General features: G+C 33.3%; 1 pseudogene; it reads right to left on the bottom strand.

The window, feature by feature from the left end:
- LOC133189457 (uncharacterized protein in xynA 3'region-like) overlaps positions 1–19,140 on the bottom strand; it is a 32,250-nt pseudogene extending 13,110 nt beyond the window's left edge.
- Positions 19,141–25,538: the final 6,398 nt, after the last annotated feature.

Genomic DNA, 25,538 nt, shown 5'->3' with positions numbered 1-25,538 from the left:
AGGAATTTTTGGTAGTTGATAGTGCCCCCTCAACTGAAAATGTATGGCTTGCCCCCCCCCCCCCCCCAAACTGAAATTGCTTCCTACGAGCCTGCTGTTTTGTAACAATCGCTTCTTCTCCGGCCTTTCCGACAAGCTTGGAAAACATATATCCAAGATTGTTTTTCTAAGCTTGCAGAAAAGTTCCAGGAAGATAGTTAAGAAGAGCTAGGTATTTGTTATAATTTTAGAAATAATTGATCTCTACAGTCATGGCATTATAAGACCTGAGTTACTGTTACTTTTTGTACATTAATATACAGTTTAGACAACAAAACACAAAACTTCAGATCATATATATTTTTAGATGATAAAACGAAATTAAAATGGTGCAGTTTATCGACAGTAGTATTCCCAGAATGCCCTACCGTGAATTCGAGCATATGCTTGTTCCAGTAAAAAAGGACTAACGTAGTTGCTAGCGCTCGAGAGCGCTGGCAATAACAATCGGATCATTACTCGGGATTTTCCGTCAAAAAAGGAAAAATGAAAAATTAAAGAATTATAATCATATCAGTGTGGTATTGCATTGTATCAATCGCTTCTCGTGTCTTTCCGACATACTCTGAAAAGATATCCCTTTTTTTCCTGAGCTTGCCGGAATTATCTAGGAAGGTGGTGTGAATGTAAGGAAAGCTAAGTTTTACCTGTTGATCTCTACAATCTTGGCATTATATGACCTAAGTTTTTCTTGTACTTTTATACGAAGGTTAGACAATAAATTAAGAAACTTCAGAATTTGATCATATCTATTTTTTTTTAAATGATAAAACGAAATTGTCATCGTACAGTCTATCTACAGTAGCAATAAGCGTGGTTCAGCGAATGTTCCGCAAAGTATTTCACCAGGACATCTTTCATGTCTGCCCTTTAAAATTACACAATGCTCGATCTCGCGTTATATGAAACAGCACATTGCCCCCAGCTAACAGACGTGTTCTACCTTCACCACGAAAGAGTTCCATTAAGTAAAGTAATCGCAATATCAAGTATTCGCACGACTTACACCCCTTTACACAGAGCTGGCGATCATCGAGAGATTGCAGAACGATTAAAAATTGACCAGATCTCTCAAATATCTTTCAAAGGTCGCCAAGCTATTGTTATGATGTAGTTTCACTCAGATCTCCACAGTCTCCGTGATCTCCACTTAAACAGTATCATTACGTTTGCAATGGCAAAAAGTCTTCTAATGAACGCCAAAAGAGCTCCGACTCACTACTCAATAATATTTTGGATCTCCAGAAATACTGAGTATCTGAAGGCTAAAAATAATTTGTTTAGCAAAGCTACCATTCAGTGCTTTACTGAAAAATTTAGTTTTTGAAAAGAAAACTGTTCTTGACTTCGAGTCTTTAACTGACATAGAGGGTATGCTTTGGAGTCTTTAAGTGGAACTATTAGTTTTGGATATGTCTCTTATGGACTTCAGTGAATGGTCAGTGTGTGGAAATACGGAACCTCGGACACAGAAAATGATATATAACTTGCAAGCTTGGTCTACATCACTCATTGTGTCTTGTGTCAGTAGGTCTATAGGTTGCACAACAGTGCAATTTTGCTATATATTCTTACCAAAAAATGCGCAACTTTGAGTAGGTGGTATTAATTGAAAACAAACTTTTGAGAAGTTTCCTTTTCAGATCTTGTAAAACGAAGTCGAGCAGGTGCTTGAAAATCAAGTCCAGGACCTAATCACTCCCCACTCAAATACAGTATATAGAAAATTCAGCACGCCCTAAATTTTAATGAATCTAGTCAATATAGGAAGTTTACATATTGTTTTTCATCTCATAAAAAAATTCAGCTCCAGTCTCGTTAAAATGCCCGAATCGGAAGGGAAGATTCAGGAATTATTTTGCGTCAGCCATGATTTGATGTGAACCTCAAGTGAAATACTGTATTGACACCTGCATAGATTGATATCAAACTTGCGTGCCTTGCTGGATGGCTATATATTTTTTGGTACTAAAATCTTTATAAAGAATTTAAAAAGTCTACATTTCCTTTACATTCCCGCGTAGATCTATGACAAGCGATATTGACCTCAGACACAGACAGTTTAAAGAAATTTAAGTTTAATAAATTATCAAGGTGGCCGACAAAAGGTCAACTATCATTTGACGAGGTCAATCCCTAGATGTATAGACCTTAGAGAAAGCATATCAACCGAGAACGAAGAGCAAGGTCGATATGCTTTCTCTAATGTCTATATATCTAGGGATTTTACCGAAACAAAACGTTATAATTGATTTATATTTTTTTTTATTAGTTAATAAGAAATGTCTTAAAATCCATGTTTCTAATTAATACGAAATAATTTCTCATATAAGGCATTGTTATGTCATTCGCATTATGACATCACAGTAACGAATAGCAGCTGTAGTATAGATCTGTTTTTTTAGAAGCATCCACTTTATAAAGACCAACGTGACGTCAGCACTATTGTTGCTTTACAGAAGAATGTTTCCAATTTTAGACACAGCAAGTTTATAATTTTTTTTAAAAGCTTAAAATAGAAACATCCAGTTTATAAGACTTTCTACACTTGATCATGTGATCTAGTTTGAGCCAATCAGATAGCTGGCAACAATAGAGAAAAAAATTAATATTAACTATCGCATAAAGACAACAGAGTGTCTGGGGCCAAGAAGTGCACTACAACGACGTCATCACGTGACCGTTATTAATAGAAAAATATTCCCTAATAAAAGAGTGAACAGAACAACACTACCCCGGCGGGGTTTAATAATTTCTTTAAGTAAATAATATAATTGAAAAACATCTCTTATGTCTAAAAGTACTGCTAGAATTCTTCTGTCCGGTCGGAAAATTAATTATTTCACACATTCGCACGAAACCTTACCCGATGTTTTGTATTATATACATATAACCCTAGATATTTCTTCAAACCATGTATACCTCACGATTCTAGCAGCACTTTCCAAGTATAATAGAATGCAAGCCCTGAACAAATATTGTGTATTGAAGTGTCCGGCTTATTGTTGTTCTTTTGCATCATTTTGTCACGAATGACAGAGGAAAGGCTGACCGAGATACGTAAATAGCTGACCGTCTTCAATAGAAGATATAATTGATGAAAATAAATCAACATACCAGTATAAAAAACTTTATATTTACATTAATCACACACAATATTCACAGTATTTGCATCTTAACACGCCCTCCCTATAACGTATCTTTTTACATGCCGTTTTAGCCAAATTCTCATTACACATCATGATCAATTCTCAAGTTATTTGTTGAAGAGTTATGACAAGATTGGTTTTTAATCCAAGAGACAAAACAGCATAACAAAATAAAATCATTTTATTTTTGTTAATATTTGCATGTTTCTATTCATTTTCAAGAGTTTAATTACAACTCTTATTACCAATATTAAGAAAACTTGTATCCTAAAATTGACGTCATCTCGCATACTATGATGTCAAATTGCATTGTTTTAGTCAAGTCAGAATATCTGCATGTTTCCTCAACACACGTATTTAAGCAAATATCGTAATAAAAATTGCATAAAAATAAGAAAGTAAAATGATTTTGTGTATTGTGCTGAGAGAGTTAACAGATGCGAGCTCTGAAGATAAAAAAAAACATAGATGCTGGCCACTGGGGTTTGACCTTTTAACCTGCGGTTCCAAGAAAATGATTCATTGGAATGCGATTGTTTACTTTACAAAAGATGTATTTGGTTAGGAGGAAGGAGTAACCAATAGTTTTAAAGTGACCAGAGGTCAGTTGTTGGTATAAATTAGCTACACCATTTAAAATTTAAAGATTATGCAGAAGATAGGAAATGATTTTTAAAGCGCATTAAGAAATTAAAGACTGTTGAAGGACAGAATAATGGTAATTAAAATTCAAATTAAAATTTAAAGTAAATATTGCAAATTTCGAGGGAGTTACAAATATGGAAATGTAAAGCTACAAGGGTACACCTAGTATAAAATGAGCGGCGGGCGGTGTCGCATAATATTTGGTCCGCCTCGTTTAAATGTTCGGGGGGACCTAATACGATAACATATAAGGTCCGGCCTGCCTCTATAATAAAAGGTCCGCCTTCGGTTTAATATGCAGATTTTTCTCCTTTATTGATTCGAAATTAATTTGCTTTATTAATCTTTTTAAATTATTTAAGGTATAGTTGTTATAAAAGTGTCCCTCATAGCAAAATAGAGTTCCAGGGACGTACATGTATGTACATTGTATATATACTAAAAGGATCAAGTCTTGCGATATCTCGCTAGTTGCTGGATTTCGTTAGCCAATTTTAATTAATTATATTTCTAATACTATGATATATTTCAGTACAAAACCTCAAATTATCTATCAAAAAATTATTCAAAATTTGATGTTAGCACTGATTAACTGTTTGCTCCTTATCGTAGTACATACCTCCCAGGTAGTGCACAAAACAAAAAATATAAAGATGCAAAGATCTGTTGATCGAGTTACCTTATGGGAAAATCATGTACGACATGTGTCTTTTATAGTTTAAGTGATATCAATATTATCATTGCAAAATAAAAAAAAATACATATATGTAATACACATACCTTCACTGACACATTGTTCAGTATATGGTGTTCGTAAGTCCAACAATGATCATTTCATTACAGTCTCTTTCCTAACAACGTTCGACTTCCACTTCCCAAAAAGAATTTTCATATCTTTCGAAAGATATTTCATTATGTCATTAATAATAATTATGCATAATTCTTACGATTCATATTGTACCTAACTATAAAATAATTGGAGGGTCACTTTGACAGGGACTTGTGTTACGGTGTACTAGCCTATCCCGTTGTTGTTAAAACAACATGTCTGTGCTTTGGGGGGAAGGCCTATTGTCTCACCTGACGAAACTTGAAGTCGCATATCCCCCGTGTTTTTAAGAACCATCGTTTCTTATCCAGTTAAAGACTAACGATTATTTCATTCTACTTGATATCACCCCGGGGTTAACACTGGTTAAGGAAGATGTGCAGTTCAGTCAGAAACTGGATTGTGTCTGTCTCTGCTTACATTTTATACATGCAGGTGGGATCATTTTGTAGACTTGCGCGTTTTTATAAAAATTATCAAAATTTTCAGATGGCTTATTTTATTTACAGGTTAAAATATTTTATATTATAAGTAGTAATGTTTATTATAATGTTTAGTATCTTGTGTAAAATTATTTCTTGTAATCATTAATAGAATAAAGGGACATAGTATAGTCAGAAACTGGATTGTGTCTGTCTCTGCTTACATTTTATACAGGTTGGGCAACAGAGCCACTCCCTAACACCTGTGAGGCGCTCTGGTGAGGAAAGGTCTTCAGATCTTGAAGAAATTTGGAATTGTAATATTCCAGAGTCATTTCGTAAAAAAAAAAGTTGACTTAGGTCACTCCGACCAAGCTCAAAAATTATAAGAGTTATTCCACTTGGTGTGTCATCTCACTGGCATAGCCAGAGTTCCTGGGTTATATGTACAGAATGCATGATCGGTCCATTGTCATTCGGGACCCTGCCTCCTCAAACTTCAATGGTTGAGGTATAGGGAACCAAAACAATTAGGCTGGAGTCCAGAATGAGGTTGACCCGGTTATGATACACATACCGACCTACAGTCCTTAAATTGGACACATTATATGACCAGCAATATATGATAACAAGTTGCTGTCCTTTAAAAAAGGACTACAATACGTAGACCATATGCATGTGTTTCGAAATGAAATTCAAAGGAAATTTCTAGATTTAGTGAGTTTTAAAGGTGTAATTAAGGGAGCTGACTGGGGTTCTATATTGTGACAACTACTATAGAGAAACTATTTAATTTTGTACCATATGTACCTTGACTTTAGTATACATGCCAAGTTTAGCGAAAATCTACCGTTTGCTTATTTTTAGGGACCATCTCAAAATACAGGCACATTTACTATAGGATTATATAGGAAAATACCATTTTTTCGCACTTCGGAGCAAATTATACAAATGCTACTATGGACTTTTTGCTCAAATTATATTATTTGATGGGTAATACTATATTGTACATTTTGTGCAAGAAACACAAAATTCTACCGTCTGGTTTCCAGAGGGGGCGTCTCAAAATGTCAAAATTCATGCTATTTTCCTGTTTTTATGGAGTACAACAAAACATGACAGATACCACAGATTTGCCTAAAAAATAATAAAAATGATTGTTACATTCTCAATTTCTCTTTTTTAAAATATCAAGAGCATGTATTTTATACTTTTTTTATTTTATGGCATAATTAATGACCACACTTAAAGAACTTCGGTTTTTTATAACGTCAAAAATACACTACTACGACGTCTATCTACCCATCATTTGAAAAATCGTTTCAAAAATCCGTTATTTAAAAACCTAACTAGATTTTTTAACCTGAGATTTCCTAAATTTGTTAATTTTTATAAATTATGTAAAAAATAGTTGCTTTAAAAGAGTAAATACGCTTTATTTTACTATGCTGCGCGAAGTATTGCGCAATGAAAACTCCAGTCTGCCCCCTTAAGTTTAATCTTTTTTTTTAAATTTTCATCGTTATTTAAGTCTGCTTAATTAGGCTATAATGATAAGAAAAAAAAATCATGACCCTTGAAATGATATGAATATGAAATGTTGATCTAGGTATCTATCACAATTGTAATTTAGCCTTTAAAAATAACAACAGAATTAAAAGAGGCTTAAGCGTGCAGGTATCGTAATCTCCATTGGCGTATCCAGGGAGGGGGGGGGGGTCGGGTGTTGGGCCCCCCTTTATTTTTGCAGAAAGAGGAAGAGAGAGAAAATGTTTATTCTGTAATATATAATATATTTTTTTTAAATCTAGTATTTTCAATAAAATATTAAGTACTTCAATCTCTCCCTTTTCTGCTCTCTAGATAGAGTTTTGCTTATTGCTTCCTCCGTTTACCTTCACAATACCGGTCCCGGGCCTCGACCACCCACATGTAACATGAAATATTTCACTTTGATATCATCGGAAGACTGCCATTTTTGGACCATCCTCTAAAGTAACTAACTTTAAGAAATATGCATAAAAAGTCATGAAAGGGATTATCCATATATACAGATGATTTATTGCCATTCAAGGGGCCCCGAGAGGCATAAAACAATGAGACATGTTAAATTAAGCATGGCAGTAAACAGATTTGTATAAATACAGCCTAGACAACAACAGAAGGTACCAAGGGACGATGCTTCCGGAACATACGTGAACCTATATATATATATATATATATATATATACATATATATAAAAATATATATACACACACACATAGAAACATGTTTGACTCATGCTGGGACATTTCAGTAATTTTACCTTTTAATACTATATAGTATAAACTGTATTTAAATATGTTCCACCTCGTACCTAATGTGGTTGTCCCAGGGAGTGTATACAATATATAAATTAATTTGCATCTATAATTATGAATATATACAGTACAGTTTAATAATTTGGAAAGATTCCATTAATCACAATTCAGGTAAATAAATTTTGCCAATTGCAGTAACACCTTTTTACTTTCATTGTTCATTAGCCAAACAAATTTATCAATTGGTTGTAGGTTAGAAAAATTGTAACATTCTTCATTTACAACTTTCAATAATTCTTGTCTGTCTACCTTGTTTTTCTCACAAAATAATAAAAAATGCATTTCATCACCAATAGCATTTGAATTACAGTGTTGACAAATTCTTATATGTGGTGGAATTTTCTTATATCTGCCTATTTCAATGATTAGTCGATGACATGAGATTCTAAATCTAGTAAAACTTTTTCGATAATCAACATTATTAATTAAAGACAAATAACCTTCCATTTGAAGTGAGTATTTAAATTTAACATATGTCCTGAGTTTTAAAACTGTGTGCTGTTCTCTTTCTGCACTCCAGGATTTTAAAAAAGCTGACTTAAGAAGAGTATGAATATGATTTTTGAAAGTTTTAGCTGATGTCTTTTTTAAACATAGGTTTTTTATCTCGGGAATCTTATCCATAATAAATCTTACACAACCAAACCAGGAAGGAGTATTTTGATAATGCAGAAGCTTGGATGTAGAATATGCATTAAAAATAATTTCATTATCTGAAGATTCTATATTTTCTAATCTATGCCAGTAGTTAAGCATGCTATTTAACAATTTAAAAATTAATGGTAGTCTTCCAAGTTCAGATAGCACAGCAAAATTAGCTGCTTTTCTATTAACACCAAGTACACTTTTACAAAATTTAGTGTGCAGTTTTTCACATTTGGAGTCTTTCAAAATTGTTAAAAATTCCTTATCTTTCTTGAACTTGGTAGAATGTGGATTGAAAGCACCCCAAACCTCACTTCCATATGTCATAATTGGTACAATTGTATGGTCAAATAAATGAACTGCTGTTTTTATACCTGGGTTTAGTTTTATGAACTCGTTATTCAATTTATAATATGCTTTTAGTGCTTTTTTATATAATTCATCTTGTGCTAAAGTGAAAGAACCAGATGCTGAGAAAAGAAGACCAAGATATTTATAATTTTGAACTGAATCAAGAATTATGTCATTGAATAGGAAGTTTTCTTTTATGCTTTTACCAGCTTTATTGAAAATGAGTGTTTTAGTCTTAGCAGGATTAACTGTTAGACACCAGTCAGAGCAATATTTACTAAGTTTGTCAAGCCTATCTTGAAGACCCCTTGCAGAGGTTGACAGGAGAACAAGATCATCAGCATATAATAAACAATGTACAGGCTTGTTGTTTAGTATAATAGGATCTAAACATTGATCAAAGTATTTTGGAAGATCATTTATGAAAATTTTGAATAAATTTGGACTTAAATTATCCTCTTGTTTGACTCCTAAGGTTATAGGCATGAAATTAGTAATATGATTGTTACAGCGCACAGCAGAGTTACTGGCTTGATATATTTTCTTAATTATATTGTAAAATAGGTTACCTACTCCTAAGTCTAACAATTTAAGCTTGAATCCAGCATGTATAACAGTATCAAAAGCTTTTTGAAAATCTACAAAACATGTATATATCCTACCATCTTTAGATTTACAATATTTATCAATAATAGTTTTTAAAATAAACATGTGATCTGATGTTCTTGCAGATTTAGTAAATCCAAGTTGACAATCATCAATAATATTGTCGGAAGTCAAAAAGTTCTCCAGTCTTTTATTCATGATGCTGTTAAAGACTTTGCCAATTGCACTTGTTACTGTAATTCCTCGGTAATTATTAGGATCTAGTTTTGAACCCGATTTATGTATAGTAGTTATGTAACTTGATGCCCATGATGTTGGATAGATACTGTTAGAGAAACACAAGTTAAATAGTTTATGTAAAGCTGGAAGTAGTACATGTTGACCTGATTTAAGCATATTATTAGATATATTATCCAAACCTGGGGATTTGTTACAATTCAAATTTGACAATGCCTGGGAGATTTCAGCTTCAGAAATTTTGAGATCCAGCTCGTTAAAACATACATAGTCTTTTTCTCTGTTTGAGAGTTTATTTTCAATGAATTGCATTCTTTGTTTAAATTTATCTTGGATACAATTTAGATTTTTAAAGTGGGAGTACCAAGTTGAGGGGTCAATATCAGAATGACTGCTTTTATTAATGTCTTTATCTTCTTTAAGATCATTAATTAGTTTCCAATATTCTTTAGGATTGCTTTTGTGTAGATTTTCTATTTTAGTCAATATAGAATTTCTGTACTCTTTTCGTGTTTTTTTAATGGTTTTGGTATATATTCTGAGTAGTTTATAATAGTGATTTTTTACATCAGGGTCCTTGGGATACATTGAGTATATTTTCCCATAATTTACAAGATTTGACCGTAATTTTTTAAGATTGCTATCAAACCATTTTTTCCCTTTTGGTTTTTGTTTTTTGGGTTGCTTTTTTCTACCCAGGGCATAAGTTGATGCATCAATCAAAATATTAGAAAAATCCGAAGTTATTTTCTCAATGTCATCTTGTGATGTATGAATTTTATCACAGGATAAAAGTAAATTTGATATTTTTTTTTTTAATATTGTCACTCACTAATGTGTTTAAAAATTTTTCTCTAGAATCATCAACCCAGTAAAAGTTAGGCAATAAAACATGTGTATCACCCCAGTCAGAGTTCCTTACAATTTGAAAATTAGCAGACAATGCCCAAGTTAATTTACAATGAGTGTCAGAGACTGTAGGTATAAAGTCTGACACATGAAAGTACAATATATCATTAAGTAGATTTTCAGATACAATAGTGTAATCTACTGTACTAGTGCCATTTGGTGTAAAACAAGTAAATTTGCCAAACATATCACCAAAAATTCTACCATTTAACAAACGTAATTGATTTCCAATACATATGTCAATTAAGTCTTTACCTTTTTTATCAACTACAGAATCTTGACATAGTCTATTAGTAAGATGCTTGTCTATTGAATAGTCATCAGACAATGGTATAAAGTTGTTATCATCATTAAGAATGAAATCAGACATAGATCCAACTCTGGCATTAAAATCACCGCACAGAATAATATTTCCAAGATTTTTATATCTAACAATGTCCTTTTCTAAACAATCAAGGATATCATAGTCCAGTTTTTGGATGTATCCAGATACAGTTGGTGGTACATAAACCAAGCATACATATAAGTCACTTGTTAAATTAAAAAAAGTTTTATCTAGTTTTATCCATTGATAGTCATTACATGTATTTGGTAGAATTTTAATAAAATTCTTCAGACATTTTCGAACTAGAATTCCTAGTCCACCAAAGTATCTGTTATTGTAATTGGATTTTTCTCTGCAAATTCTATAAAAATAAAAGGAACTGTGACTGGGTATAGGACAATCTGGTCCAAGATGAGTTTCTGCTAGGAAAATTAGGTCATAACCATCAATTTCTTTGAGGAAAATAGGATCATTTAATTTTTCATTATTTCTTGATTTAAGTCCTCCAATATTCCAGAATCCCATCTTGACCAGAGAGCAAATGGTTTTTGAATTTTGTACAGTCATGCTCATACACTAAAATGTTCTACAGAATAAGGTTGATATGAAACTATAAAAATAAAATATATGGTATATATACTAAAAGAAAAAAAAAAAGAAAAAAGAAGAGGAACCTTATAAAGGGAAAGGAATATTATTTAGCATTGCAGTAATCTTGGCATACTGGTATTTATAAACTAAACACTATTTCACATTTATAATACATTGCATTGAGCCAAAATGAGAAACTAACACAATGTACATCATTACATGTACTCTCGTAAAACTGACTAGACAAAAGATATAAACAAGTTACATGTATTACGGACACACAGTGTATCAGGAGTTGAGTTACAAGCAAGGCACGGTACGATTCTTTAAAGGTTGAATAAAAAGCGACCACGACCACGGCCTCTCCCACGCATTCTGGAACCTCCACGTCTCTCCCTTGATCTGCTGGTGCTGCGCGACACTGGTATGTCCAGGATTGTGTGGATTGCACGTTTTATGTTGCCGGCAAGAATGGAAGTACCTTTTTTGTTCAGATGCACTCCATCAGGTTCAAGAAGGAATTTATTGGGGTTGCCATGCATTAGCATGTTGCTATGATCAACAAGAAAAACTGCAGCAATTTCACAGAACTTATGCTTAATCAAGGCGTTGATCAATTGGGAGTTGGTGAAGTGAGATTTGTCATCCAGTCTGGGTGTGGTCAGGGAAATAATCACACCAGCTGTAGCCCACTTTGATTTGATATGTGTTGAGACGATGTTGAACAGTTTCTCTGTACAGGCTTGAGGATCCAGGGTCTTCAGATCATTAGTAAGTGAGTGGAGAATGACAACATTGGGTACCTCTTTTGAGTCTTCAATATACTTCAGTGTCTCGTCTAGGGTGTAACAAATAACTTTTGTGATTTGGGCTGCATTTGTGAGGAATGCTTCATTGATTCCACGAATATTGGATGTTCCAATCAGAAGAATTTGTGGTTTGTTGACAAAATTCTGCGATGCTTGAGTGTCTCCCTTCTTGTTTTCAGGGATGAAGCTGTCAAGATGTTGAGATAGATGCGTTTTAAGACTGAGATTTTCGTCTTGACAAGTTTCAATTTTTTCTGATAGTTTAGTGATGGTGGACGAGAGCTGTTGAATTTCTTCATTCTTTTCTTCAAGTCTTTTTGAAATGAAGTCAATTTCAGTGGAGGTAGAGGAGACCATTTTCTCAAGTTGTACTCTTAGTTCAGAGGTCATCTGTTGCTCATGTTTAAGGGCATTTTCATATTGTGATCTCAGTATGACTGTGTTTCCTTTTTCTAATTTTAGTTCATCTTGTAAACGCTTCACTGTAGTTCGCAAAGTTTCTACTTCGGATGATATCCATAAAAGAATATTATCCTTTTATAAAAATTTTGATATTTCTTATGCAAAATTTGTACATGACAATTAATTGTCATGTACAAATTTTGCCTAAGAAATATCAAAGTTTTTGTAAAGGATAATATTTATCTCCTTATATTATGGGGATATTTTAATCAATGAAGAGAAAGGTTCAAAATGCCCCGTCGTATATGGGGGAGGGGGCCTCACTTTTTCTTTGAAAAAAATCTTTTGTTAGAATTTGAATATATAAGTTTTAATTTGCATTGGAAGCTCCCCGCACTTTTTGTTGCGAAAAGGTTCAAAATACAGAAAATCAAACATTTAAAAGAAATCAAAATGTACCGAAAAGTTAGACGAAGTCCCCCCCCCCTCCCCCCCCCCCCCCCCCCGATAGGATTTTACAGGGTGGTGCACAGGTTGTTAATTTATTTATTTATTTCTGCTTGTTAGCTCTTTTTGGAGGTTGCCCACTTTGAAAACCGTTGCTACGGGCTTGAATGTAAGTGCCTGTGGTGTGACTTAGAACCCCCCCCCCTTTACTAAATGGTCTCGAGTTATCTTAAACAATGCTAAGTTATCGATTATATCGATCAATTTAAAAACACAGAAAAAGATTAATTTTGTGTGTTTTTTTTCTCTCTGTCTCTTTTAAATAACGGAATGGTGAATATACAACACCTGCAGTCGTGACTTCTCGGCAGAAGGTCTGAGAAGATGCGATTGATCTTATCGCACGTGTGTAGACCTAGGCTATTTGGTTTTGCAAGCACAGGTGTGTGTACTGTTTGCTAGTAACGCTTAGACTGGTGACGGTATTTGCTACAAACACGAAGAACTATACACCAGTTTCTTAACATGTACAGTTTTTTTCTTTTAGTGAAAGTTAAAAAGTCGAATATTTTGGATATGGGGTAACCCATATCTGTTCTTTTTACAACGACCGTCAATGCATCCATTGACGAGTTCATTTGTTACTCTTAAAGGTGGCACAGGTTTACCTTTCGTTAACATTTTCTACAATGATCTGCCTACTTTCAGTGATTGTACTTTCATAGCAAAGTTGTTAAATTTTATTCCCGATTGGCCTATAGTTTTGCCATTTAACTGAAAAAAAATCGGGCTATTTCGATACATGTAATGCTTAACGACTGGGACTTGACATCTGTATTAGATTTATACTGAAGTATCCTATCATTGGAAAGATAGATGGTACACGTGTAGCACAGATCTGTAGTACGCAGAATTTTTTTTTGATGTTTCTCCCTCTCCCCCACATGGAAAAACATTGCTACAGGCCTTAATCAAGCTATATTTGGATTGCTGCCTATAAAATTATTTTGCAAACCTTGACGCACAAAACTAATGCCGGTAAACATGGCAAAGACTATCTTTTAAAACCTAGTGGTTTTAATCCAACATGTTCAAGCTGTTAAACTATCTCTATAAGTTCTTCCTACTTATTTAAAATGCTTGTACCATACAATTTAGTTTGTATATAAGGATATATGTATTAAAGAGAAATTCAGATCTTGGTTACGCCAAAGAATACATAAATATGATGTGCAGAATTTAGAGCGAGGTTTGCCAAAGATTGGCATATTCTAATTCGAAAAGGGCGAATTGTTCTACGGCAAGTTGTCTTAAAGGCGAACTCTCTAGCATCCTCGCTCATGCGTAGCCTGACGTAAGCCCATGGAATCCGGTTTAACTCCGCTAATATATTTTCTGCGTGGACCTCAGGGTCCAAGCAATAATAATATTTAACGCTATTTTAAACTATTTTTAAGAGTTAAAGGAGTCAAAGACAATGAGAACACGTATCAACTAGAGCCGAGCTCGTTGCAAAGCAACGAGTAGGTCTTCCGTTGGAGCGGCAGGCAGGAAGAAGTGACCTTGAGTCAAGGTCATGCCATATCATAAGGTTATAAGCAATCTTGTTAAGGGATTCAACTAACAATGTTTTACTCTGTAGTAAAAAGATGATAAAGGAATGTATGTGACCTTGAACTTGTCCAAATGACCTTGCGGAAGCCATGACACACTCTGGTTATGAGCAAACCCCATCTGTGTATTACTGACTTCTCAAATTCACACACGTTCATACAGTCCACACATCCAGTCAAAATATCTTATCCTTAGTGACCTTGAACTTGAGTTTAGGCCATGTCACACTCTGCATGATACCAACAATGTTTCACTAGAAAAAGACGGTAACGAATTTATAATTTCTCATCCAAACTAATCCAAATGACCTTTCATCAAGACAATAACACACACTGGTTAAGAAAAATCCCAATCTGTGAGTTATTGACTGGATAAGTTCAGCCATGTTCTTTCAGACCATAGATCGAGTCAAAGAATTTATCAGGTGCCACACAATGATTTAAGGATTCATTGTGAATGTTTTTGTCCAGTTTGGATATTGAACAAGACGTATTTGTGAAACACTGATGCCCCGGTATTGCAGCTTATGGCAAAGGTTTAAGTGTCTCAGATCCGTATCCAACTCCAAGGTCAAAGTCAAGAGATAAAAAATTATGTTACCCAAAGAAAGATCTCGTCTCAGGGAATATAACTGTGAAATGTGAAACCGCTAGGACTAACTATTGAAAAGTATGACAAAGGTTAATTTTTTTTATACTCAAGTCAAATGTTAAGGTCAAGGATAGATTAACGGTGTCCAAAGGAATGCCTTGTCACAAGAAATAGACATTGAAATATGAAAGCCCTAGCATTAATTATTCAAAAGTTATGGCAAAGGTCAACTTTTTTTCAAAAGTAGGTCAAACCCCAAGGTCAAGGACAAAAGTCAAAACTGTAGGTACTCCAGGAAGGGTCTTGTCACAAGAAACACACGTAAAAATATGAAAACCCTAACACCAACCGTTGAAAAGTTATGAATGAGATTAAAATGTTTCAAAGGTAGGTCAAACTCTAAGATCAAAGGTAAAAAGTCAAAACTTTTAATTTTTTTTAAAGTACGCCAAACTCCAAGGTCAAGGTCAAAGAGTAAAAATTGTTGATATCCAATGAACAGCGTTGTCACAAGGAATACACCCGTGAATGTGAAAACGCTAGTCCCAACCGTTCAAAAGGTATTGCCAAGGTTAATTTTTTGAAAAAGTGGGTCAAACTCCAAGGTGAAGGTCACAAGGTCAAAAATATTTGTTCCCAAGTAAAGGTCTTGTCACAAAGAATTTCGGATGTGAAGTATGAAAGCCCTAACGCCAACTGTTCAAAAGGCTAAATTTTGCATATTTGGTCAAACTAAAAGGCTGTCGAAAGGATAAGAGAGACTCCGAGGTATTCAATCAAGTAAACTTATGATATTGCAGATCAAATAAAGCATGAGCTATAAGAGCAGGCAGGTAGCATCAGCCCCCCCCCCCCTCCTTTTTCAGACCTAACTTTTTACTTTAGTAATGTTCATTGAAAGTCCCGTTGGCCCCCACTTTTTGTTGCAGTATAGTCCCGTTGCCCCCACCCCCTTCCGCCAGGAAATAGGATTTTGGGCAATTTTCCTTTTTTAATTTTGGTTGTGAAGTCTTTTCAGGTAAGTTAATTTTTTTTTCTCTGGCTGCCCCCCCCCCCCACCCTTTTCAAAAACGATGCTACGTCCCTGGAAAGTAACATGTAGAGATGTCCGTCCTGGCATATATAGAGAGATTGTCAATCAAATGGCATGTTCAACACAATAGCAGCAATAAGAAACTCGCCGACAGTTTTTTTTTAAAATTCCAAATTGCTTTTTAATTTCTACAGATATTTATAATCCTTTTCATGTATGTTCGTGGATTATTGATGGAATAATTTTAGTTTCATGTCAAGTTCAATATTATGGTGTTTGTGCTTTGTAGCAAGGATTTGCTACATACTTATAATTTTCTATGATTGTATCGAAAAGTACATACATGTTTTAAAGCAGAGCTGCCGCTCAAACTTTATTTTTGTCGTGTAGATCTAGACGTCTTTGTGTATATATCATAGGTAAAAGTACCAATACCGAAGATCACATCCCTTCAAAGGTAAATTATTCTTGCTTATTACGCCCCTTGCAGTGGCGGATCCAGGAATTTCATAACGGGGCGACCATCAGAATTTCGGGCCGTAAAAAAGATCTGATTTTGATTAGATTTCAGGTGTAGGCGAATGTGTGTGTACTGAAGGGGTTAGTTAATTCATTCAAGATTTATTATATTGTTCGTTTGGACGAAGGCTTCAAAAAAAGTGACACTGCCTGTACAGGTACACATCAATGAATGTTCGGATTAATTCAAAAATCGGCGGACATTAATTTATTTTAGTTATCTAAAGGCAATGTTATTTCCGAGACATTTATATTTTCTGTTTTTTATTTCTCGGATTTTTCTTTTTTGTGATTTACCGGTTTACAAAGGCCTGTGTTTTAACAGCTGTTCATAAACGCTGTCAATTAATATATGATCAGAGAAAACGAGACATCTCCCGGTAATTCATTTCTTATGGAAAATATATAGATTGACATCTTAGTATTTACCTGTGTAATTACGATGTTACAAACCGTGACGATGACTGGCCAGGGGGACTACCCGTTATAAAAACAAGTCATGATCAACTCAGTGGACCTATAATTCACTTTAATATATGATGTAAATCAGTAAAATCTTTCAGTTTAATCGATATTTTATTGCAAAGATAATGAAAAAAAAGACTTGGGATTTAGAATTTTTCTGTATTTCAAACGCTTGATATGCATATATTTGGGGAGCTCTTGCATATGCACTTATATAAAACGTGCATGTTCTGTACTTGCATGCGTGTACATTGTATGTGTCCGTAAAACCTTAAGAGAGCTGATAAATTGTTCTGATTTTCAGAAAAAATAATGGGAACCAATAAATAATTACATGTCTATCATTCTGTTCGCATACAATAACAAGTTTAGTAGAAAAAAATAATTTGTTCAAGGTTAGGTGTCTAAAAAATTTGTAATATTCAAATACAGTTATGCATGTATGTCTCATTCTACACATTTTGGAGGCGCGTGTGAATGTGGGATTTTGTATTTCCGAACGCTCGATATGCGTATATTTGGGGCGCTTTGTATATATACAGTTGTACATTTTAAGGGCGTCGACAAAAGAAGGTATATTAGATTACATACATGTACATTTAAGTTTCAAAAGTTCCATTACTAGTAAGAATTAGATAAGGTAACATATTTTGAATTTTATTTTAAATAAAACAGACAATTACCTCGATATCGAGAATTGTTTATAAAAATAATTATGCAACTTTCCTGTAATTCAGCGTATAAAATATTAAATGAAATGCACTAGCGATTTAATCAAAGATATTATGAAATTATCTGAAAGATTCAACATATTTATCCACTCATGACTTAGTTTACAAAATGAATTTGGAATGTCCATTCTATGATTAGCTTTGTGTATGACTAGGTCGCTGGATCACACGCCGATTGATCTCCGGTGACCTCCTTTGCCACGCGCTATCGAGGGAGGTGTTACATAATTGTTACCACACAAGGTGAATGTAAAAGGCGTGCACTTAATGGCTGTGAATAGTCTATGCTTCAAAGTTATGTTTTATTTTCTCACTATATTGTTTGTTTTTATATGATAAGAAGAAAAGGTTATCTTTTTCCCTTTTTTTAGTAGACTGGTTTATTCGACTTTGAAAAAAATGAAATAAAAGGAAAAGTCAAAAAAAAAAGGCGTTCTAATTTTTGACTCCTCTCAAGCGCCATTTTGAATACAGAAATCGAAAAACAAAAACCGATGTGCACAACTTCAATCCTTTTATTATTTAAATTCGGTAGAATTTCTGCTCCAGCTTTTGTAGTCTCAGAGCCTTTGTCTGGAAATGAAGCATCCTAAATTTTCATTTAAAGGGAAATAACTCAAAATCGGAAGTGACTTTTTGAATTCTTTGACAGGGTTCTGATAGAGTTTTATAACGTCTATAAACCCTGCAAATTTGAGCAAAAATCCGTTGAGAAATGAGCGAGATATGAGGTCTCAAAGTTGGCGTCTAGGAAAAAGAAGGAAAAAAAAATAATAATCTTAACCATCAGAATCAGTAGAAGGTCTTCCCTTCGAACGAAAGACCTTAATAAGAACTATTAAAGATTGTCTAAGAAATGCTATATTTTTTCTCACATACGTCAGAAGTAGAAATAAAGACGAGAGACAACATATTCATTCTGAAAATAAAATTTTAAAAAATGAATCATAAAATAATCAAACCATTTTACAAAAATTTTAGAATATTATTTTAACAAAATAATTGTATAAATGATAATATCTTAAATCATTTTATATTTCTTTCCTTTGGGGGGGGGGGGAAGTATTGACTTTAAAAATGAGATCAGGAAAATCCAAAGCATTGCTTCAGTAAATACAATAAGTCTCAGACACTCAACTTTGATTAACCTCACAAAAGTCAAGATTTGCATACTATAACATTTTATCGTATCTCAATCAACTTTTTATTTTGTTCTACAAAATTTACCTGCGACTACAATTCCATGGTCTTCTTTCAACATATCTTTCTTTCTTTTTTCAATTATTTCAATATATCCTGGATTGGATTCCTGTAGACTTTTTCTTAAGCTGTCGTCATACTCATCACTTTCAAGAATCACCTTGAGATCGTCAAACAAGTTAATTAACATCTGCTTTTCAGTTAAATTATCTGCAGGCATCCGATCCCTCAAAGTAAATAAAAATACAGTAAACATTTCCCTTGAATTTGAAAATATCTTCAAGCTAGTTGTTATGGTTTTCTGTTACTCCGATTAATATAGGAAAGTTATCTAGTATTCCTATCAGATAAATTTGTGATAAAAAAATCAATATCATTTGTATTGAAGCATATCTTTATCTTTTGTTAAGTGTAATATGTTTCTGTTTTTTCTTGTATGAAACATTCTGTTCATCATATTTTGATAACGCCGAGACTACTCAGTGTTTGTCTCAAAGGATTTATAGAAAGCCCCGTCTTCTGCTTTCCAGTCTTCTTATCTGGATGGAGAACTTACACTGACAGCTAATGTAAATAAAAATATATTATTGCTAATTAAAAACAATACAAGATTTATAATGATACAAAAGAGCGCTTGGATTAGATTCCGTTTTCTAATTGGAAGTAAAATAAAGTTTCTGTCCATATAGAGAAATGGTTTTCATTCTGCTCATTTGCATATCAGCCATATTGGAGCTGTAATGGCGGCCGATTCCATAAAGGTTTATAGAGAGAAAATATTAAAAAAAATCGCAAATTTTTATATACTAACTCTTTCGGATAAACCACCGCCGATGGTTTGATTCTTCTCAATATCTTCTACCGGAAATGACAAGATTGTTGTTACCAAAGTGAAAGTTCCGACCGCCTTTTCGATTTGAAAATTCAAAGCAAGAGTATATTGTTTTATTGAAGGAAAGAGCACAGAAGTGGTGTTTTTATCATTTTGATGATGAAATGTAAGTGTTTTTTGCAAGTTGACAGAGTTCTTCCGCCGATTAATAGGTGCAACAGAATGCTTATTTTTATAAAATACAGATCATTTATCATTTCATGAAGAGTTACAACCGCCTTTTTAATTTAAAAAAGGCAATTTCTTACATCAGTGTGACCTACTTAAATTTTTATCAGAAAACGGTATCGTGAGTCGTCAGCTGTTAATCACAAAAAAAATTCTACCCATACAAATATGAAGAAGGCTTGAAGAAAATACAAAACGAAACGGGTTTGCAGGTTTCAATATAAAACTTTAAAGACATGGAATTTAGAGTTTATGCAGGATCTTATGAATACTAATGAGAAATAAATCACGTGGAAGCAATCTCATGAATAAACTGCACACCATTTCTCCATATGCTTTAATTTCATTTGGGTCTAAGAGCCATCTTATAGAAATCTTATAGAAATGAACATCAAATTCTTACGATTTACAAATCGTAAAGGAGGAAGTCTATTCAGAAATCAACAATAACAACGCATTTATTGTATAAAGCCTGAATACGAGACAGAAGCTACTATAAAAAGACTGTTAACTGCGTCCATATTTGATTTACATGGTTATCCATTATTTCAAATTCCACTTTGCACAAGACTTACGCAAAGTGCTGAATTCGTGAAAAAACACTAAAGAAATTGAAAAATACACAGCTACAATTTATCATTTAATACTCACTCTTGTTGAATATTAAATTCCGTAGGGGGCATCCAAATATCTTGTGAAATGGACTCTTCAGATACATTTTCAAAATGATTTTGTTTATCATCTTGATACCTGAACATATATATATTTATTTAATTATTTAAGGAATGTTTTTAAGTTTTGTGTGATTTATGGTTAGGCATAATTCATGAAGCGCGCTAGAGCATCCAAAATATGCTCAATGTTTGAATTATTCGCTGCCCTATATTGTACATTTTTATTAACGTTTCTGTAGCTTATTGTGAACTGACTTTAGCGCGAATTTCTCCGTGTATATTTCTACGCGTGAGTATACACGAAAAATGTTATTTAAATCAATTTCACAGATGGCCTAGTAGGAAAATACACCAAATGTGTATATATATATATATATATAGAGAGAGAGAGAGAGAGAGAGAGAGAGAGAGAGAGAGAGGATATTCAATGTTTTGTAGATGAATATGGAATTTATTTCACGAGTGGGACAGGATTTTTTGATATTTCACGAGTGTTAAGCACGGGTGAAAATATAAAAAAAAATCCTGTCTCACGAATGAAATAAATTCCATATTCATCTGCAAAACATTGAATTTTCTGTTTATTACATTTTTTTTTAGATTTTCCCTTTGCCTCTGTCTTTTCGTAACACAGTGGCATAGACTGTGATGTCATATTTAAGCGGTTGAGACGTCATAGCTAAGCATGCAATTGCGAGATTGAAAAACGTTGTAAACATGGATTTTAATGACATATTTGGAAAAAAAAACTTTGGCAATATAACTATTGGTTTCTGTCATGATGGCTCATGAACTCTATCTTAAAACAGGCCTTTTTTTAAAATTCTTCATGAAGGGAAGGAAAATCATAAGTTTTGCCGCACTTCTGATATCCTCACACTGTGAGAATACCATTTTAATATCCTTTCACACTGTGTCAGAATATCACTTTTATTCAGTAAATAAATTACATTATTTCACTGTTGAAAATGTAATATATATATATATATATATATATATATATATATATATATATATATATATATATATATATATATATATATATATATATATATATATATATATATATATCAAAACTACAAATTTCGGGGTGCGTTTGATTGACACTCATCCTTGCACCTTCACTCGTCCTTGCACTTCCACAAGTAAGCTTTAATATCAATATTTAAGGAAAAAGAAAGATCTGTTTTGTATTTTAAAAAATCAAAACTATGATGCAGGATATTCGGAGTAGAAATGTGAGAAATCAAATTCAATTTACTAGCATTGTCAGTCCGTGGTCAGTGATGTGTGCAGAATGAACAAATTGAACGCAAACATTAACAATAAAAGCGCTCGTGCCTTGTTTCTAAATACTGATGTTTTATGTAAGAATTTCCTTGTCATTGAATTTTTAAAAAAATTCATGTAAATTCAGTTCATCAAACTGAAATTATTTTTTGAATAAAAGTAGAAATTTAAAATTGTAAAAAAAAAAAAAAAAAAAAGAAAACAAAAAAAAAAAAAACAAAACAAAACAAAAAAACAAAAAAAACAGCAATATGCAGCTGTGCCCAAGTCCCTGCAAAACATGTCATAATTATTTTTTAATTAATGATTAAAACAACGCTCATATTTCTTGCTCACAAACATTTTATAAGCTCAAGCACAACTTATCAATCATTTAATAACATCGTAGGTAAACAAAATGTTGTTTATGTTTGCTATGAGAATGGTAAAAAAAACAACTAAGTAAAACTTGTTTATAGCGAAGCTCTGGGGGCCTGCAAATTTATTTTGCTATATCCGTATAACGAATTCCTCAAAGTATACATAACTAATTCGCAATATAGATTTGTTTCGTTGAATATGACTGCCAAATGTATTTAGGGAAGTATAAAACACAAACTTTACCTTGGAGTTCAAAAGATTTCCGATGAATTGATTGAGTTTCAAATGTAAATACTCACAAAATTAATGTAAGTTTAATATTTTTAAAAATTTAGGACTTCGAAAATTCGCTATAAAAGATGTAAATTTTGTTATTTTCAACTTCTAGGGCAACAAAATCACTTCGCTATAACCGTAAATTCGCTATAATCGAGTTCGTTATATCAGTAAAATTTTACAAGGATTTGCTAAGAATTTCGCCAGGGATTGAAAATAAAACTTCGCTATACCCGTGTTCGTGCTAAACATGTTTTACTGCATGACTGAATACCTATTTCGTTCAGTCGGCTCTTTATCCAAGGTTGAGTGTCCCGTTCACTGTAAGAAGAAGATAAAAATAGCTGTAGAGGTTAATGTTTTTAATTCCTTTTTTTGCTCCAAAAGAACGTTTCTATAACTAATATTTCTTAGTGTAGGCATACAATTTTATTCAAAAAATTCTTTTGTGGCCATTGCTTTTTTCTTTGCATGTGCGCCTGTATGTGACAGAGGGTGTTTGTGCGTGTGTGTGTGTGTGGGTGTTTCTCTTTTTATGGAGAGTTTCTTTTATTCATTGAATTTTTGATTGGAAAATTATATTGTTGAATTATTTTTTTTATAAATTACATTTTAAGAACGCTAAATAGTTGTGACGTAACTTTTACTGCAAGCTTCTATGCTGACTTATCTCCTGTGAAGGTAAAACACTTTTAAGAACACACGTGTATCTAGAATCTATAGAGTCGTACAGTATCTACATAGCTATGAATATACCCTTTTATAAATGCAAGTACAATCTTCATGATTCACTTCTGCTTCAATGGGGGTCTTTGGTTGCACCTTCTTGATTTTTTCATCATTTATGGGATTACGTGGAGTTTCATCCGCACTTTCTTGTAAAGGAAAATCCTTCCTAAGATGTACTTGTGCTTCAGTTCTGAAAAATGCTCGTTTCTGATTATAATTACATAGTAATTTGACTAGATTACGAAAAATACATTTGTTTATACGACGTCGTGTATTTTACATTATTTCAAAAATAAATCAATTTTCAGGGGTAACTGTCATGTACATTGTACTACCAACACTCATTTGCATTACTCTGGTTTTAATAATTTTAATCGGTTTATCGAAGCTAAATATTACTCATAATATATTATGACTTATTTTTCCGGTTACTGTTCATCCTTATCTGACGTTTGTGGGTATAAATGTACGTTAAGACGTCACGATCTGCCTTAGAATATTGTAGCAGTCATAACAAGGAAATGAAGAGGTGACTTTTAAAAATTACCTTCCAAAAGAGATTTCTATTCGCACGCAATAAATGTTCAAATTACAATTATTAATGATATGTTATTGCTTCAAAAATCAGTAATTATGAGTATTGTGGACAAAAATTTTCGGCTTCCTTCTTCCATGTAACTTTTACTTTGCATGCAATATTTGTACAAAAACCAAGCATTGTTGCAATTTTAGTTCAGCTTCTGTACTCTTTCACACAAATTTGAACCAGATCAATCATCTGTATATGCCACAAACATCATTAAAATCAACACCATTGAACCACATCCCCAAATGCAATATCTATGCAGATTTTTTTTCAATAGAGGAATTTGCTTACTTCAGAGTTGAAATATTTAATTTTTTTAGCATCCTAAGTAAAGATCGTATTCCTTTATTTGACATTTACGCAATGCAAGATATTGTAAAACTTACAGTGTAGTGCAATACAACTTATTGTAACAAAAAGGCACTGAGAATTCAACAAAACCCTGAGGTACGTGTAGTATTGAGTTGTGCTGAGAAAACCATGAGTGGTACTGAGCTTGCTACTGAGTAGACCGAGGTAGTCCGGAGTCGCACTGAGGTTTCCATTGTGGACATTGACGTTATGCTGAGAAACACTGAGGTTAACTCTGTTGGCACTGATGGGGTACTGAGAGACACGGAACTAACTCTGAGGACACTGGGCTAATAATATGTAGCCCTGAGGTTTAAACTGTGGGTATTGGGGTGCTTCTGAAGGACACAGAGGTGTTTTGTTTCAATCAATGAAGTTTTTTAACTTCTTCGGTGCACCTTTCTGCCCCTGCTTGCTCAAATGGACAAATCGAACTTGGAAAATTCACAGTATTTGCCAAATGGTTCATAAAACTATCTTTGGCTACATTGTATCACCTATGTCAGCAATATTATCATATCGTGAGATATATGTAAGCTATTGGTGACACATATACACATCCAGTATAGGGCGCTATCTTCATTATTCTCCTGAGAAGCTTTTTGCCATATCTGTGTCTTCAGACAGTATTCTTATTGGATAAATATGAGTGATAGGACATTGGTTTATATCTTAGTCAATATTCAATAAAATGTGCAAACTTATTAAAAATGCCATATTCATTTTCATATATTTTGCGCCATTTTCTTTTGGTAATCAATTAATGTACGATTTAAGCAAATTGTTTGTACTTTTTTAAGGAATGTTTTATGAAAAATTGATTCAAATTAGCCATATGTAACTCGGTGCAATTGAAAGGGGAAAAAATGATCAAACAAGCTTTCGAGATTAGGACTTATTTTTCGACAACAATAACTCGAACTTGTAATATGTAGCCACTTCAGATTTATTGCAGAGGAATTATTGCTGTAAAACCACCTAGGTATAGTCAACTCTTCTTCTCTTTCAGAGGCCCGGTCGCGGTAGTCTCGTGGTACATATACATGTAGGGCCTTCGCTTAGTGATTAGAAGGTACCGGGGTTCAATATCATAAAGTTTTGTTGTTAGGTATTCTTTAACGTCTTTTCCGAGTAAAATATCCAAATATAAAACGGACGTGTCACACTCTGTGGTATTAGTACACTAGGATATATCGAGTCAACATATTAATGGAAGTAACTATTGTTAATAAATAATACGTCGTCGATATATCTTAAAGTCGAGTTGAAGGCCACAGCAGGTGTCTTCTTTT

Source organism: Saccostrea echinata, unplaced genomic scaffold (assembly GCF_033153115.1).
Source record: "Saccostrea echinata isolate AGI-Se365-2 ecotype Australia unplaced genomic scaffold, CSIRO_AGI_Sech_v1 ptg000018l, whole genome shotgun sequence".
Taxonomy (NCBI): domain Eukaryota; kingdom Metazoa; phylum Mollusca; class Bivalvia; order Ostreida; family Ostreidae; genus Saccostrea; species Saccostrea echinata.
The sequence above is the reverse complement of the archived record's forward strand: the minus strand, read 5'-3'. Positions and strand labels throughout refer to the sequence as shown.